We start from the raw sequence: 14,414 nt of genomic DNA on the forward strand, positions 1-14,414 counted from the left end.
CCGCTGTTGTCATCCAGACGGGTGCCAAAGGAAACCGTCTGACTTACGCATTCCGGACAGCAGCTCCACGTAGACACACCACAAATACAATCAGCGGCTTCAGAGGAAATCTAGTACGAGGCGCTGACTCTGGTCTGATAAGCGAGCCAATCAGCAGCTTCAGAGGAAATCTAGTACGAGGCGCTGACTCTGGTCTGATAAGCGAGCCAATCAGCGGCTTCAGAGGAAATCTGGTACGGGGCGCCGACTCTGGTCTGATAAGCGAGCCTTTGGGTTCAGCTTTTTAAAGAACACTACTCCACCAGATTCAGCAGCGCAGAAGCATATGTGAGTCCATTTTCAAAGTCCATCACACCATATAGAGATTTACTTACTAACGGTGGGGAACAGCTGTGACTACGGGGTATCAACATCTGTCATTTCCCCCCCAAATAGGAAGATGTAGTAAACATAAATTGCCACAAATATTTGAACTTGAACTTGTGTTGCAGACACATATTCCTACCTGGGGAAATGAGAACTGCTGGGACATCTGATGTTTTATTACTTTTTACTGAAAATATTTATAGCTCAGGGCTGCTTGTTATTCACAGGTCAGAATTATTAGACTGGTAGAGTAATAAATCCACGTTTATCACCCTCTTGTTTTCTGATAAATTTTAGAAAGCAAAAGAATTTTAGCAGTAAGACTGATGTTACCTTCACAAGAACAAATAAACAAACAAACTCTCATTGTCCACGGTTAGAGTGTCTGCTTTTACTCACTACCTGGAATACTGGCACGGCTGCCCCACACAATCCCAAGCGTCAGGGAAGGTTAGGGAGGCAGTGGGTACGGCTGTTTAGTGGCTAAGCCTGTCCGACTCTTTCCACCCCACACACTGCAGCCCACCAGGCTCCTCTAGCCATGGGCTTTCCCAGTGAGGATACTGGAGTGGTTGGCCATTTCCTTCTCCGGGGGATCTTCCCGACCCAGGGACTGAACCCACGGCTCCCGCATCGCAGGCCGACTGTTCTACCCTTGAGCCGCCGGGGAAGTTCCCCTGGGAAGGTAGACTGACTGCCGAAACACATGCCCCAGGCCTCCCTGGCTAATGCCGTGTGGTTCAACGTCTTCACACTGCAGCCCAGCGCAGCCTGGCACACGAGGCTCTGCTCCACATGGTCATTCAGGACCCAGGCTCCTTCCCCCTGTGACTCCCCCGTACCCCAGGGCTTCCCGGTTCTCCCCGGCCCCCTGCAGCTGGCCAGCAGGCCAGGAAGAGAGTCGAGGGGCAGGAACACCCCGCCTCTCGACACCTCTCATTCCCACATACACCCTCTTGGTGAGAACCAGTCACGGGGCCCCGCCTCCATGCAGAAAGTAACCCAGGACCTCGGGTGTCAACTGGGGCGATTCTGACTCTCAAGGGGCACGCAAAAACGTCTGGAGACATCCGTGGTTGCTATAACTGGGCAACAGGCACCTAGTGGGCAGAGTCCAGGGATGCGTCCCCCAGGGCACAGGACGGTCTCCCCACAACAGAGTGAACCAGCCCCAAACGGCAATAATGCTGTTTTGGTAAGCATCAAGCCAGTTGTCAGAACTGCATGCACATCAGTGCTTGGATCTCCCACCATTTCCCACTACCACACACTCTCACCAATCCCAGCAAATCCACATATCGATAGTCTGTTCATCTGCTGCTTGTTGGTTCCTCCATTCACTCACCCAAGCTCTTAAACAAGACAAAGTCCTACAGTCAAAGAATTCACAGTGGAGCGGGTGAGTCAAGCATATATAGAATTATCAGATATGGGGATAAGTGGGATTTAGGGGAAAATGGAAGGAAAATTTAATTTTGCTTGAGAGAGTTGGAGGAGAATCCATAGGACAAATGGAACAGGAAAGATGTCTTGAAGGAAGCATATACTCATGGTTTTCCATCAGAAAGCTGTGTTTTTATTGGCAGGGAGGGGTGGACAAAAAAAGTGGTTCCAGGAAAAAGGGAACCGAAAAAACAAAGGGATGCCAATACGAACGGATATGATTTATTCCCTTTTTGTTTGGGGGGGAAAATAAGAACTAGGAGAGGAAGGTGACCAAAAACTGCCTTTTGTTCCATGCTTTTTAGCAATGTATTCATGAAAGTCTCAAGTTCCCAGCCATACACACGGGCTGTCAGTCAAGTGGTCTCTAGAGAAACACTTCCCACCGTCAGACTCCATAGGAACTTGTTAGCACAGGGCAAAGTCAGGTAATAGCCAGAAACCTCACTGCAAATTTCCCAACAAGACCTGTCGGGGAGTCCTCCAAACCACGCTGCCGCCAAGCCAACATGCAACTGACTCAGGCAGATGGCTGACCAAACGCGTCCATCCTTGTTCCCAAGGACAGGACAGGGCAGAAGGCAGATCTCCTCCTAAATTACACTGCACTGAGCCCGTTGGGTTAAAACAGGAAAGTGTTGCTTCTTCCCGTCTTGAATCCCAGCATCGAGAGTCGCTCCCAGCTCCCCAGAAGAGTCCTCCTGGGTTTATACCCCGGCTCTGGCGTAAATTCACTGTGTGACCTTGAAGAAGTTACAGAAGTTTCCAGAATCTTAGGAAACTTCCCTCCCAAATAATATGCTTAAAGCTCTTAGCACTTCACCCGAAACAGATAATAAACATGTGTACCATAGCCATCTCCTCCACCCCCCAAAACTGTCTTTCAATTGTCGTAAAACGCACTGTAGAAGCCACCCAAGCTTGGGAAGAAAAGCACCTGATGGGCTGTCATGTTGTTTTGTAGATTATTAACAGCAACTTCAATTTTCTTGGGCAAGATGCTATTAATCACAAACCAATCCCACCATGTGAACAACCGTGGCTCTTATTTTTAAAGCTAAAATTAAAATTTTAAGACTACCACAGTCCAACACAATTATTTACCTCATTGTTCTTTTCACTCACATTCTTCCTCCCTCAAACTGTTGTCTCTTATTTTTCTCCGTGACCAGCTTTGGGAAAACAAAGTGTATCTAACTGTACCATAGGTTACACTGAACGACACTAGTCACCTAGCACTAAAAAGCCTCATAAAAGGAAGATACCTGCTTCTTTTCAAGTCAGAATCTCTAAAGAGAAGTTAAAATGGGAAGGAAGCAGACTGCAGAACCCGGAGGCAAGTCAGCCCGTGCAGAACCGCGTCCTCCTACGGTGAGGGGAGGCACCTAGGGTCCTGGCGAAGTTGATGCTGACCACGTTCACGAAACGTGGAAACCGACGTGCATGGCGACGCCTTCTGCAGTCAGTCAAGCTGCTAAGTCACTTTAGTCGTGTCCAACTCTGTATGACCCCACGGACTGCAGCCCTCCAGGCTCCCCCGTCCATGGGATTCTCCAGGCAAGAGTACTGGAGTAGGGTGCCACTGCCTTCTCCGAGTCAGTCAAGAACAAGGAATAAAACAAAAGCTGAATCAACCAGAAGACCGAGGCTAAATCACGCCTAGACTTCAAAATTGATTATCACTGCCCTCCTAATTTACAAGGAATTCTAAATTGTCTGGACAGCATCTTCTTCAATTTCCACTGCAGACTGGACTTGACCCCGAGAGGATGCTATTCTAAGGAGTACATTAAAGACAGGGCTTGGCATCTGCACGGACAGATTTCACAAACAAGGTATAATCAGTCTGGAGTCAAATCCAAAGTGTTCTTTTTAACTTCTTAGTAAAGACATTTTTCCTTGTACGTCAATGAACCTCTTGTAGGTAAGTATGACTGGCCTGAGATGCAATTCTCAAAGACTTTACTTATTATTCTGATATAAACTTAAGGTGTATGAACAATTAATTTTTGAGAGCTCTGAATCCACTGTTGGGAAAAAAAATAAACTATAGATTCTGCAAAGAAACACTAACTGTCTGAACTAATATTTAGCATTTTGTGTGTAGAAATAAACACAATTTTAGTAAATGAGTTCTGTTTCCCTAAAGATTCCTCTTCCATAGATAAACTGCTTACCTTCTTCTTAGGTGAAGTAAGAAACCATGAAGAAATCTGTCTTATCAGGCACATGAGGGAATATGAGTTCTCAGTGTACACAATGATGAAACGGGAGTCTGATGGGAAGGTGATGTAAACGTCTGACAACTGCCCTTGGGTGTTCTGTGCTTGAGATTTACAGAACTGGCAACCAGCAGACTAATTACTGTTTCTGGCAGTTTGTTGCAGGTCCTAACATCCCCAGATAAACAGTTAACACTTCTCAAGAAGAAACAGAAAACAAAGGATTACCACTTGAAGCCGCAGCTAAAGACTAGAAAAATCTACGGCTTATCTAAGAGCCTGATCTGGTTGCCACCAACCAACCCTCCAAATTAGTAATGAAGATTCCGAAAGACGAACACTGGCCAACGGAAGCCCAGCCCTGGACACTGCCACCCAGGATCACGGGGCCAGGTCTGGTCCCCTTCCCAACCCCCGCTTGGAATTAACAGACTCAGCAGGAAATCCCTCCCAATCTCTGGGATTTTCCTCTGGGAGGAAAGCACTGTGAACACAAATGCCCCCATCACAGCCCACCCCACCACCACATTTACACACGGGCACGTTCCAGAAGCATCCCGCTGCAACAGAAGACAAGGCAGCTCACCTGCCGGTGTCCGGTGTTTCCACCAAGAAGAAAAAGAGACAAATCGAGAAGCACCTACGCTCCTAGATATAACAAATGCACTCGGGATATCAGCGCGTTAAGGAAGCCAGAGCGGATCTAGGCTTGCACATTTTCAAGTTAGGGCCCAGCCTCAAATCCAGCCTGAACTGGAACCCAGCTCTCAAAGCTGTTTCTGAAGATTACATTGATTGCAGCATTCCTTCAACAAATATTTATTGAACGTCGACTATGTACCAAGCTCTGGGCAACAGCCCTACCGGGCACAGCAAACACCACTGTCCAGGGGGAAATTTTTAAAGATTCCACTAACTTTACACTGTCCAGCTTTCGTGGCTTTATTAAAGCGCTCTCTTCTTTAAAGTAATACTAATGCTAATGAGATTCCATCCAAAGAGCAGATGCCTGGATAAAGAGGCTGGCCAGCCAGGCGGCTTTCTCCATCCTTCCCCCGTCCGGTTCTCTCCTGCCCACTCCCTTCCGACGGCCGTGTCTCTAACGACGTGAAAGACCTACAAAGCCTGCTTCAGGATGCAAACGACAACCACGGAGCAAGGACAGGACCCAGAAGTAGGGTGACCAACTGGTGCCAGGTTCCCTGGGACTATTCTGGTTTTTAAAGTATAAGTCCTTCCACCCAAGTACCCTCTTCGTCCTGGACAACCGAGTCGGTGGGTCTCCCTACCCCTAAGGAAGCACACCCCAGCAAAGGCAGGTGCGGATGTTACAGGAGGCCCTTCCCCTGCCTGAGTGAGGCCAGCGGGGAAAGGCGTTTAGCTGGTGCCCTGTAAGGAAAGCCCGTGGGCTACCTCAGATCCTCGCGGCCTCCTCAGCATCCTCCTGAGAAAGTCATTTTAAACACCACACCATTTAAGAAAGCTTTACAAAGACTATCCAATGACAGACTCCAATAACACGACGTACTCAAGAAATCCTCACCTAAGTGCCGTAGCTATAGGGATGGGGGTGCTTCCCTGGCTAGCTCCAGAGATCCTTGAGTTTATACCATAACTATTCATCCCAAGATTTCTGGAATCCAGCACCAAGACTGGGGGATGGTAAATACTGAATAGAACAGACCTTAACAGTAGCTCGGAGAAGGCAGTGGCACCCCACTCCAGTACTCTTGCCTGGAAAATCCCGAGGACGGAGAAGCCTGGTGGGCTGTAGTCCATGGGGTCGCTAAGAGTTGGACATGACTGAGCGACTTCACTTTCACTTTTCACTTTCCTGCATTGGAGAAGGAAATGGCAACCCACTCCAGTGTTCTTGCCTGGAGAATCCCAGGGACGGGGGAGCCTGGTGGGCTGCCGTCTATGGGGTCGCACAGAGTCGGACACGACTGGAGTGACTTAGCAGCAGCAACAGTAACAATAGCTGCCACACTGCAGTGCTCTGACGTGCAGGACGACATGCTGAGCACTTTACAGGAATGGCCTCGTGTACTCACGGTGACTCAGTGAGGTTGACTGACCTCTGTTTTCCAGGTGAAGAGACCATGGCTCAAGGTCATCAGGCAGAGTTCATATTTGAACCCAAACTATTTTGCTTCAAAAGCTCCATGTTTTCAACACTGCAACTGAATTAAGTTCAAGTAAGGTGGCCATTGAGAAACCCATATGCAGGTCAGGAAGCAGCAGTCAGAGCTGGACAGGGAACAACAGACTGGCTCCAAACAGGGAAAGGAGCACGTCAGGGTTGTATATTGTCACTCTACTTATTTAACTTCCATGCAGAGTACATCATGAGAAACGCTGGGCTGGAAGAAGCACAAGCTGGAATCAAGATTGCTGGGAGAAATATCAATCACCTCAGATATGCAGATGACACCACCATTATGGCAGAAAGTGAAGAGGAACTAAAAAGCCTCTTGATGAAAGTGAAAGTGGAGAGTGAAAAAGTTGGCTTAAAGCTCAACATTCAGAAAACCAAGATCGTGGCATCCGGTCCCATCACTTCATGGGAAATAGATGGGGAAACAGTGGAAACAGTGGCTGACTTTATTTTAGGGGGCTCCAAAAGCACTGCAGATGGTGACTGCAGCCATGAAATTAAAAGACGCTTACTCCTTGGAAGGAAAGTTATAACCAACCCAGATAGCATATTAAAAAGCAGAGAAATTACTTTGCCAACAAAGGTCCGTCTAGTCAAGGCTATGGTTTTGCCAGTGGTCATGTATGGATGTGAGAGTTGGACTGTGAAGAAGGCTGAGCGCCGAAGATTGATACTTTTGAACTGTGGTGTTGGAGAAGACTCCTGAGAGTCCCTTGGACTGCAGGGAGATCTAACCAGTCCATTCTAAAGGAGACCAGTCCTGGATGTTCTTTGGAAGGAATGATGCTAAAGCTGAAACTCCAATACCTTGGCCACCTCATGAGAAGATCTGACTCATTGGAAAAGACTCTCATGCTGGGAGGGATTGGGGGCAGGAGGAGAAGGGGATGACAGAGGATGAGATGGCTGGATGGCGTCACTGACTCAATGGACGTGAGTCTGAGTGAACTCCGGGAGTTGGCGATGGACAGGGAGGCCTGGTGTGCTGCAATTCATGGGGTGGCAAAGAGTCGGACACGACTAAGCAACTGAACTGAACTGAAGGTGGGTGTATATGTATGTATATATATACATATATATATAAAATAACAGGCCAAGAGCTGACAGAGGAGAGTACCAGATACATTTCTTTTATTCTCTCCACTTTCAGTTTTGCCATTGCAAGGGAAAAAAAGGCAGAAAAGCAGATCAGTTATGAGTTAAGCTCACACATGCAGCTAAGGCGAGGCAAGGATCTGAGTTAGAAGAGCAGCACTGTGCCTGGCAAGCAGCAGACACTCAGTATTTGGATAAATTTAAAACACAACCATGCCTAACATAAGGTTTCAGTTACTGATGCTCAGTGTTTCCAAGGCTACTTTACCCACCACCATAGGTGACTAGATGGAGCTTCTAAAGGGGAAGTGTGATGGAGCAGGAGGAGATGGACAGGCACTCATCCCAGTCACCGAGGGCTCCCTAATGCACGGCTGAATCAGCTGCTACTCACTTAAAATGATGGTTATCCTCATGGCTCACACAACAAAGGGGCAAATTCTCTAAACAAAGTACAGAGATCTATCCTCATGATCGCCAACCACTTCCAATCTCATTTCACCTCAAAGGAAGCAATCTGCAAACCTACAGAGCAACACAACTGCAGAATAATATCACACTAAGCACTTTGGTTTTGAGACATTTATCTCCATTCCATTCATTACCCGTCAAACGGAGAACACTATGTTAATGTATTCTTGGCCATTTTCTCCAAGCAGCTGAACACATTTCCTCTTTCAGAATAACATAATCCATAATGATCAAGCATTCCTATCATGTGAATGAGTATTCCAAAATCTAAAGAGGTGAGGGAAGCTAGATGTCTCTCCCAAAGGCACTTACAGCCACAAGTGAGCTAGGAGGCAGGTGAGTAGCCAGCTGTGGGCAAGGGCCACCCACTCATATCAAACTCAAACCCAGTCTCGTTGAGACTGTGGGCCGGCCTGCGAGGGTGTCGAGTTCTAATGCTTATGACTGTACGTCAACAAGAAGAGGGTTTTTTGGTTTGTTTTACTGTTGTTTTGGAAGAAACAGGCCAACTCACGTCAAAAACAGGCCACCAATGACAATTCATTTTGTTAGAATGATGACTCTCTGTGCGCATGTTCGCCTCCCGACCACTGGGATGCACACACTGCAGGCTGGCAGCTCTAATCCAATTCAACACTTACTCATTATTAATGTAAGCTGGGGAAGCTCTTAAAAATTAGTTTCTCTCTTCTTAACTTCCTTTCATTCTACAGGCCAAAAGCATCTATAATTCCTTTATCCCAATAAGTCAAAGTCATTTCTCTGCTATCAATGATTTAATATTTATTGAGCCCTTACTTTCTGCAAACATGGTGGGCAATACAAAATAGGGTCAAACTTCATCTAGTCTTCATCTTCAAGGAAATTATAAGAGAACTGAGATTCTGCTGTCTCAGTCTCTATACCTGCCAGCCCACAGACCCCTTGGGAAGAACTGTACCCCTAACCCTCTCCCCCAGCTGAGCAATGACTTGTGATATGTGGTCGGATGACAAACGACATCCTGGGAAGTCTTTTCAACACTTCTCCCGTTATGTGCACGAGCTTGAGTGGGTCTCTGCTCTCTGCAACTAAACAGAAAGAAAAAGACACTGCAATCTCAGGTGATAATACAGGGCAATTGTGACAAGTGCCCTTGGTAGAATGAATGAGTGAATACTGAGTGAAGTGAGAGGCAATTTTGCCAAAGGACACTGTAGAAGTCAAGGATCACTATGAACCAAAATGATGGAGTTAAACTTTTTAGGAGAGTTAAGAGCTGAGTCACCTTTAATGATGGGGTATCATGTGGGAGAGGACACTGCAGGCCACAGAATATTCCAGAATTAAGAAATAGGCTATGGAAAGCATTTGGGGGGACTAGTAGGCTAACCACTCCAGCTAATGTGGTACTTTCAAGCCAGGCACAGCAAAAGTCAAAGTTGGACAGGAAGTTGGGGGTGGGAAAGCCAGGCGTGAGAGTTCTCAGCTGGGAGGGAGAAATCAAGGAAGATGTGGGAATTGTCACTAAAGATGCCCAGTGCATCTATTAAAAAGCAGAACACCAGTGTCAGTAACCACGGTCCCCATTTGCACGGCATATGTTTCCACAGTATCTCTCAAAGCTTTTACCAAAAGCTCATCAGTTCTTACAGATCCTCAGTGAGGAGTACATGATGTGTGGTTATCTGGATTTACTAATGAAAGTGAGGCAGAAAAGTGACATTTCCTTTGGTAGGTGGGAATAAGATGGGGATGGGGGCACAGAAAGAGACAAGGCAAGCACAGAACACAGTGTCCACAGATTTCATTTCATCACGACTTCGCTCCCATCAGCAGCCCATCTGCATCTGATCATCCCATCCCTTGCCTGAAGCCTGCTCCCCCAGGAAGCCCATGTGATGTTAGAATAACCTTTACCACGCAGGATGTTGCAATGAGCTTAAGCCATGCAGGGATTTATAAGTCAAGTGGAAAATAAGGCATCCTTTCCACCCACCCCTGCACTCCCAGCAGACCACAGACATCCCCCAGCACTGCCCCCCCCAACACACACATACACACACACACACACACACAAAACTCCACAAAGAATGTGCTCCAAGACCACAGCAGACACACCAGGGCTCCACCAGGAAATCCCAGGCCTCAATAACTACCCAAAGGAAATGCAAGTCCCATCTACAGAGGAGGACTCTGTCCTTAAAAATGGCAGTAAGTCAACTGGCAAAAGAAAACCCTAAACCATGTAACAAGTCCTTATTTCATCCTGGAATACACGGTGCAGCTCCCAAAGCCCTGAAGAAGGGTCTGGAACCCCAGCACCTCCTCCCTTCCAGCTTCCACGACACAGAGGCCCGCCGTGCCAGCAGTCACGTGCCCTCCACCAGCGTCTTCGACCTGGATGGCCGACTTCACGGTGAAGGTGAAACAGTAGGAACTCAGAGGCCAAACACGATCGAGACATGTATTTCAGAGCTTCCCAGAGACCCTTCCAGACGGGACCCCAGGGCTTCATTCCCCGCGGCTCACTCTGCGCCTCGCCCTTAGCTGGGTCCTGGGGGTCTCGGGTGAATCTGCACCGATCCCCCACGGGTTTCTCACCTGCCCATCTCCACTTCTGAGCCCCGGTGGGTGCACTCCCTCAAGGGAGCTGGACTGGAGAGCAGCCTCTGGACTTTCAGTCAACACCGAGGTCCGAGGTCACTGTGACTCGGGGCCAGCGACCAGTTTACCATACCACTTGTCTGCAGAGTCGCTTTTGTTCAGTCACGTCCGACTCTTTGCAACTCACAGACAGCAGCACATCTACAGAGAGCCTTCTATAAAGACAACCTCAACCACCTGATTAGTGACCAGAAGCAGCACTATCTCACTCAGTTCCATACTTATGCCAAAGGGACATGTCAAACCCTAAACATTCTAACCGATGATTCATTCAGGCCCACTCTTGCTCTTTTTTGACCCTCAGCTGCTCCAAACAAGCTCAGGAAGGCTTAGACAAGAGGCAGATGGCGATGGAGAGGGAGTCTGGGAGCTACACCTCTCTGTTACATAACGCTCAGCACAGAAACCTCCCAGAACCAGCCTTGGGAACACCTCCTGGCTCATCACTTCAGAATAAACCACGACTCAAAACGGGCAAAAAGAGAAAACAGTTGTCACTTTGGTATTTGATGACCAATGTGCAATCCTAGTAGCAAATAGAACATCAACATATTAGTAAAAACAGGTCTGGGTAGGATCAGATTCTTTAAGAGACATACCATTTGTTCATTCAATCTACACTTATGTAACTCTCAACGCACCAGCCTAGACCTTGTAGGAACACACAAGGCCACTTGTGGAAGGTTGTTGGTGCTGCTCACCTAGACCCCGTTTCCCCCTGTTCAGTGCAAGGAGCAGCAGGTTACCCTTAAATGGGGTCACAGGAGGAGTCCTCGAAGCAGCATCAAGTCACTTCCGGGTCAGACCATGTCCTGGTCAGAGCAAGATCCTCAGGGCCCCCTGCCCCATCGCAGGGACCTTTCATCTAGGCCCCCGTCAGGATCACACCCCACGAAGCTGGGTCCTTGAGGGACTGCCAAGAGCAGGCCCAGCTGCTGACCGTGCTGGACACGGAGCGTGGGACAGAAAGAGCCGTGTTCAGCCACTGAGATCCGGAAGGTACGTGTCACGGCCGCGTGACCCAACCTATCTTGCTGACACCTCACTGCTTAAAAAAGACCGAAACCTGCCAAGGTCCCCCTCCCACTCCACCCCGTTTTCTAAGACAGAAAAGCAGAATTTACTTCAAAATTCAAGTGCAGCCCAAATAACACCTTGAAATGTAAAGGGCGCCAACAATGAAGACTGGCAACTAACAGTCTCTGAGATGCAGCTCTGAGAGAGCAAGGAATGAAAACAGAACGGCCACCAACAAGGGGGGAATTCAACCATCTGCATGGAATTCAGCAGAGGAGCTGGAACACTATGAAGAAAAGGTCCCCTTCCGACCACAGGCCCAGTCACGTGTGAAGCAGTGAGCACCCTCGTGAAGAAACACTCAGGCAGAGGCTGCATGGCCGCACGAGCCGCCTCCTCAGAGGCCCAGGACCCCGCTCTGTCCCCGCCTCGCTAGCATCCCCGAGCCTCGAGTCAGGTCTGCAGCGCTCCGTCACCCGGAAGCTCCCTGGAGGGGGTTCGCTTTTTCGTCTCCACACCCCACCCCAGTCTGGCCCTTGACAGTGCCGAGGCCAGCACCCACCAGGTCCTCGATAAACATCTCCCAAACGAAGTAAATGAGCACTGTAGGAAGAACTCAGCTCTGCAGGCCAAAGCCAGTCTCGTAACCTCTAGGGCTCCTCCAACCTAAGAACTAAAATGCACCACGGCCCACATCTGGGAGTGGGGAGCCCGCCCTGAAAAGGACAAGTTAAGCATCAGTGTGAGGCTTGACCAGGAATATTACCAGACTCGCTTGAAAACCACCGTGAGAGCGAGCCCCGGGCCCTGAGCCGGGCGCTCTGCTCTTGGACGTGCGCTTACACGTACAGGCAGCTGCTTTCCCGTGTGGAATTCTATGTTGTGAGGTATTTATTTTTTCTATTAAAAAAAAGCCACACCCTTTGTTTCTATTGCATTATTACACTCCTTATTATCCCATCACGTGGCTTTTCCTCTTGGGCACACACCCTGCATTATTGCTGACATCAAAATCACTTGTCAAAATACCTCTACCCTAGCCCCACTACACCTCTGATCTTTCCAGAGCACAAGTCTCTGTTTCAGCTGGGACAGGGTGGAAACTCATCTGCTTTTCCCAGAGATACCTGAATACTCTGAGTAGAAGAAAAAAATGCCAGCATCACCGACATCTTTTGAGGTCACCTTTCCAAACAAAATTACCCTAGAGGGCAACGACAGATCTTTGAAGTTTTTAAATTATATTTTTTTAAGGGATTTGGGCGGGGGTGGGGGCAAGGTGAAGGGAGAATGTGCCACAGATGTCGAGCGGGGACTGCAGTGTAAGAGAGCACACGGGCCTCCAGTCCTCGCCACCCCTTCCACCTACAGAAGAAATCTTGATCCACTCCTATCCATTCTTCTTCCCTGCTTCTCCCGGAGGACGCCCAGACTCTGCCCTCCAGGACACAATACCCACACCAAGCTGTCCTGAGCCATCTGAAGGTGAGGCTTTCACAGAGCCTTATCAAGATAACCCCAGGTCTGGTTAGGTTGCCATCAAAACAGAACTATGCTTGGAAAGGAAAGAAGAGGCCACAGTTTTTGGAAAAGAACCAACAACCTAGAGATAAAAGCAGACTGAGGGCCTAGTGGTTCATGGCTACATAAATGGAAACTTCGCTGAAGCTCCATTTTCCCTTCTCTTCTGCTCTCCCAACAGCCCTCCCACCCACCTCCCAGTAACTTAACTGCTGGCACATCCCTCCTGCTGTTGCAAATATTACAATGAAGAGATGGGGGAAGAGACAGCATTTCATAAGAAGGTTACTACATGTGACCAATGCCCTAACAGAGCACTGGTCAAATTTATAATCAGCCTTACAATGATACCTTTTCAACACATGATATTCCATTTACAGACTGAAGCCAAAATGTATTTCTACCGATAGGAAAGTAGACATATTCAAACCCCACATTCCCAGACAACTGCCGATTACATCAAAACTGCCCTAAAGGAAAGCCAGTGGAATTCACACAACTCCAAAGGCAGCCTGCCCTCAATGACTTCTTCAAAAGGAAGGTTTAAAGTCATTTGCAATTTCTTTCTCTAGACCAGGAGTTTCGGCGGTGCCCTCTCCTCCACACAGACAGGAATGGATGGTGTGACGCGGAAACCATCAGAGCCGCCCCTTGCAGACACCGCTGACCCAAACGACCCGGGGACACCCAGGCGCCTACGCGGATTATCGGGGTTTACCTGCATCTGTCCCCGAGGCCCTTTCGCCCCCTTCTGCGTGATGACATCAAGTGGAAATGGCACGCGTTTGGGAGGCAAAAGGCTGACAAGCAGGAAGCACAGCTGAGCCCGAGCTTTGTTCAGCCTGCAGTGAAATACACGCAGTAAGGGTTAGACCCGCGCAGCAAAGAAACGCAAGCGTCCTCCCGGGCAGAGCGGCGGAGCGCGGCACCCGGCCGGTGCAGGCGGCGGGGGTGTGGCGGGCTGGGCCGCCCAGGCGCCGAAGCGCGTCCTAATTGTCTTTATAGGCTCAGTGACCACCGCCCCCAGTCCTCTGCAGTCTCCCCCGCCCCTAAGTTATCCTCCGGGGGTACAGCCTCAACTAGCAACGATAACCCCTCGGAAAGAAAAACAAGAGAAGGCGCAGGACGGCATCGCGGAGTATGAGCAAAACGCCCTAGGTAAACCCGGCTACGCCGGGGCGCGGGGCGCGCCGCCCCCGCCCAGGCCGACACTCCAGCGCCGCGGCCGCGAGCATCCTTCCCCGCGCCGGGTCCGCCGCCTCCCCAGCTCGCTGTCCCACTGCTCTGGGTCTCTCCTCTCTCCACCCTGGGCGGCGCTCCCCGCCCCACGCCCACCCTCGGCGGGAGGGGCGCCGGCCGCCTCCCGGGCAGCGCCCAGCGGGTCCGGCCGCCTTTGTCCTGCCGCTGCCCTTCCCGCAGCGAGTGCTCCGGGCGCGGGGTCGGCACAAAAGACCCCTAACATCTGGCCCTCTCCC

At 49.4% G+C, this 14,414-nt stretch overlaps 1 protein-coding gene across 6 annotated transcripts in view; it reads right to left on the reverse strand.

Annotated features, from left to right (window-relative positions):
- Window positions 1-14,414, reverse strand: part of RNF152 (ring finger protein 152) — a 122,569-nt gene that overhangs the window by 63,938 nt on the left and 44,217 nt on the right. The window contains exon 2 of one of the 6 annotated variants that reach the window (XM_086373685.1): window positions 13,658-13,781. The exons of 4 other annotated variants lie outside the window; for them this stretch is intronic. The gene's annotated coding sequence lies outside the window, so the exon portion shown is untranslated. Of the gene's footprint in view, window positions 1-4,617; window positions 5,249-13,657; window positions 13,782-14,414 lie in introns of those variants that run through there. One more of the 6 variants, XM_086373688.1, reaches the window with a different exon arrangement.

The sequence above is a fragment of the Bos grunniens genome, chromosome 24 (assembly GCF_055505025.1).
Source record: "Bos grunniens cultivar Pamir isolate PY7600 chromosome 24, Bosgru_T2T1.0, whole genome shotgun sequence".
In the NCBI taxonomy this organism is placed as follows: Eukaryota; Metazoa; Chordata; class Mammalia; order Artiodactyla; family Bovidae; genus Bos; species Bos grunniens.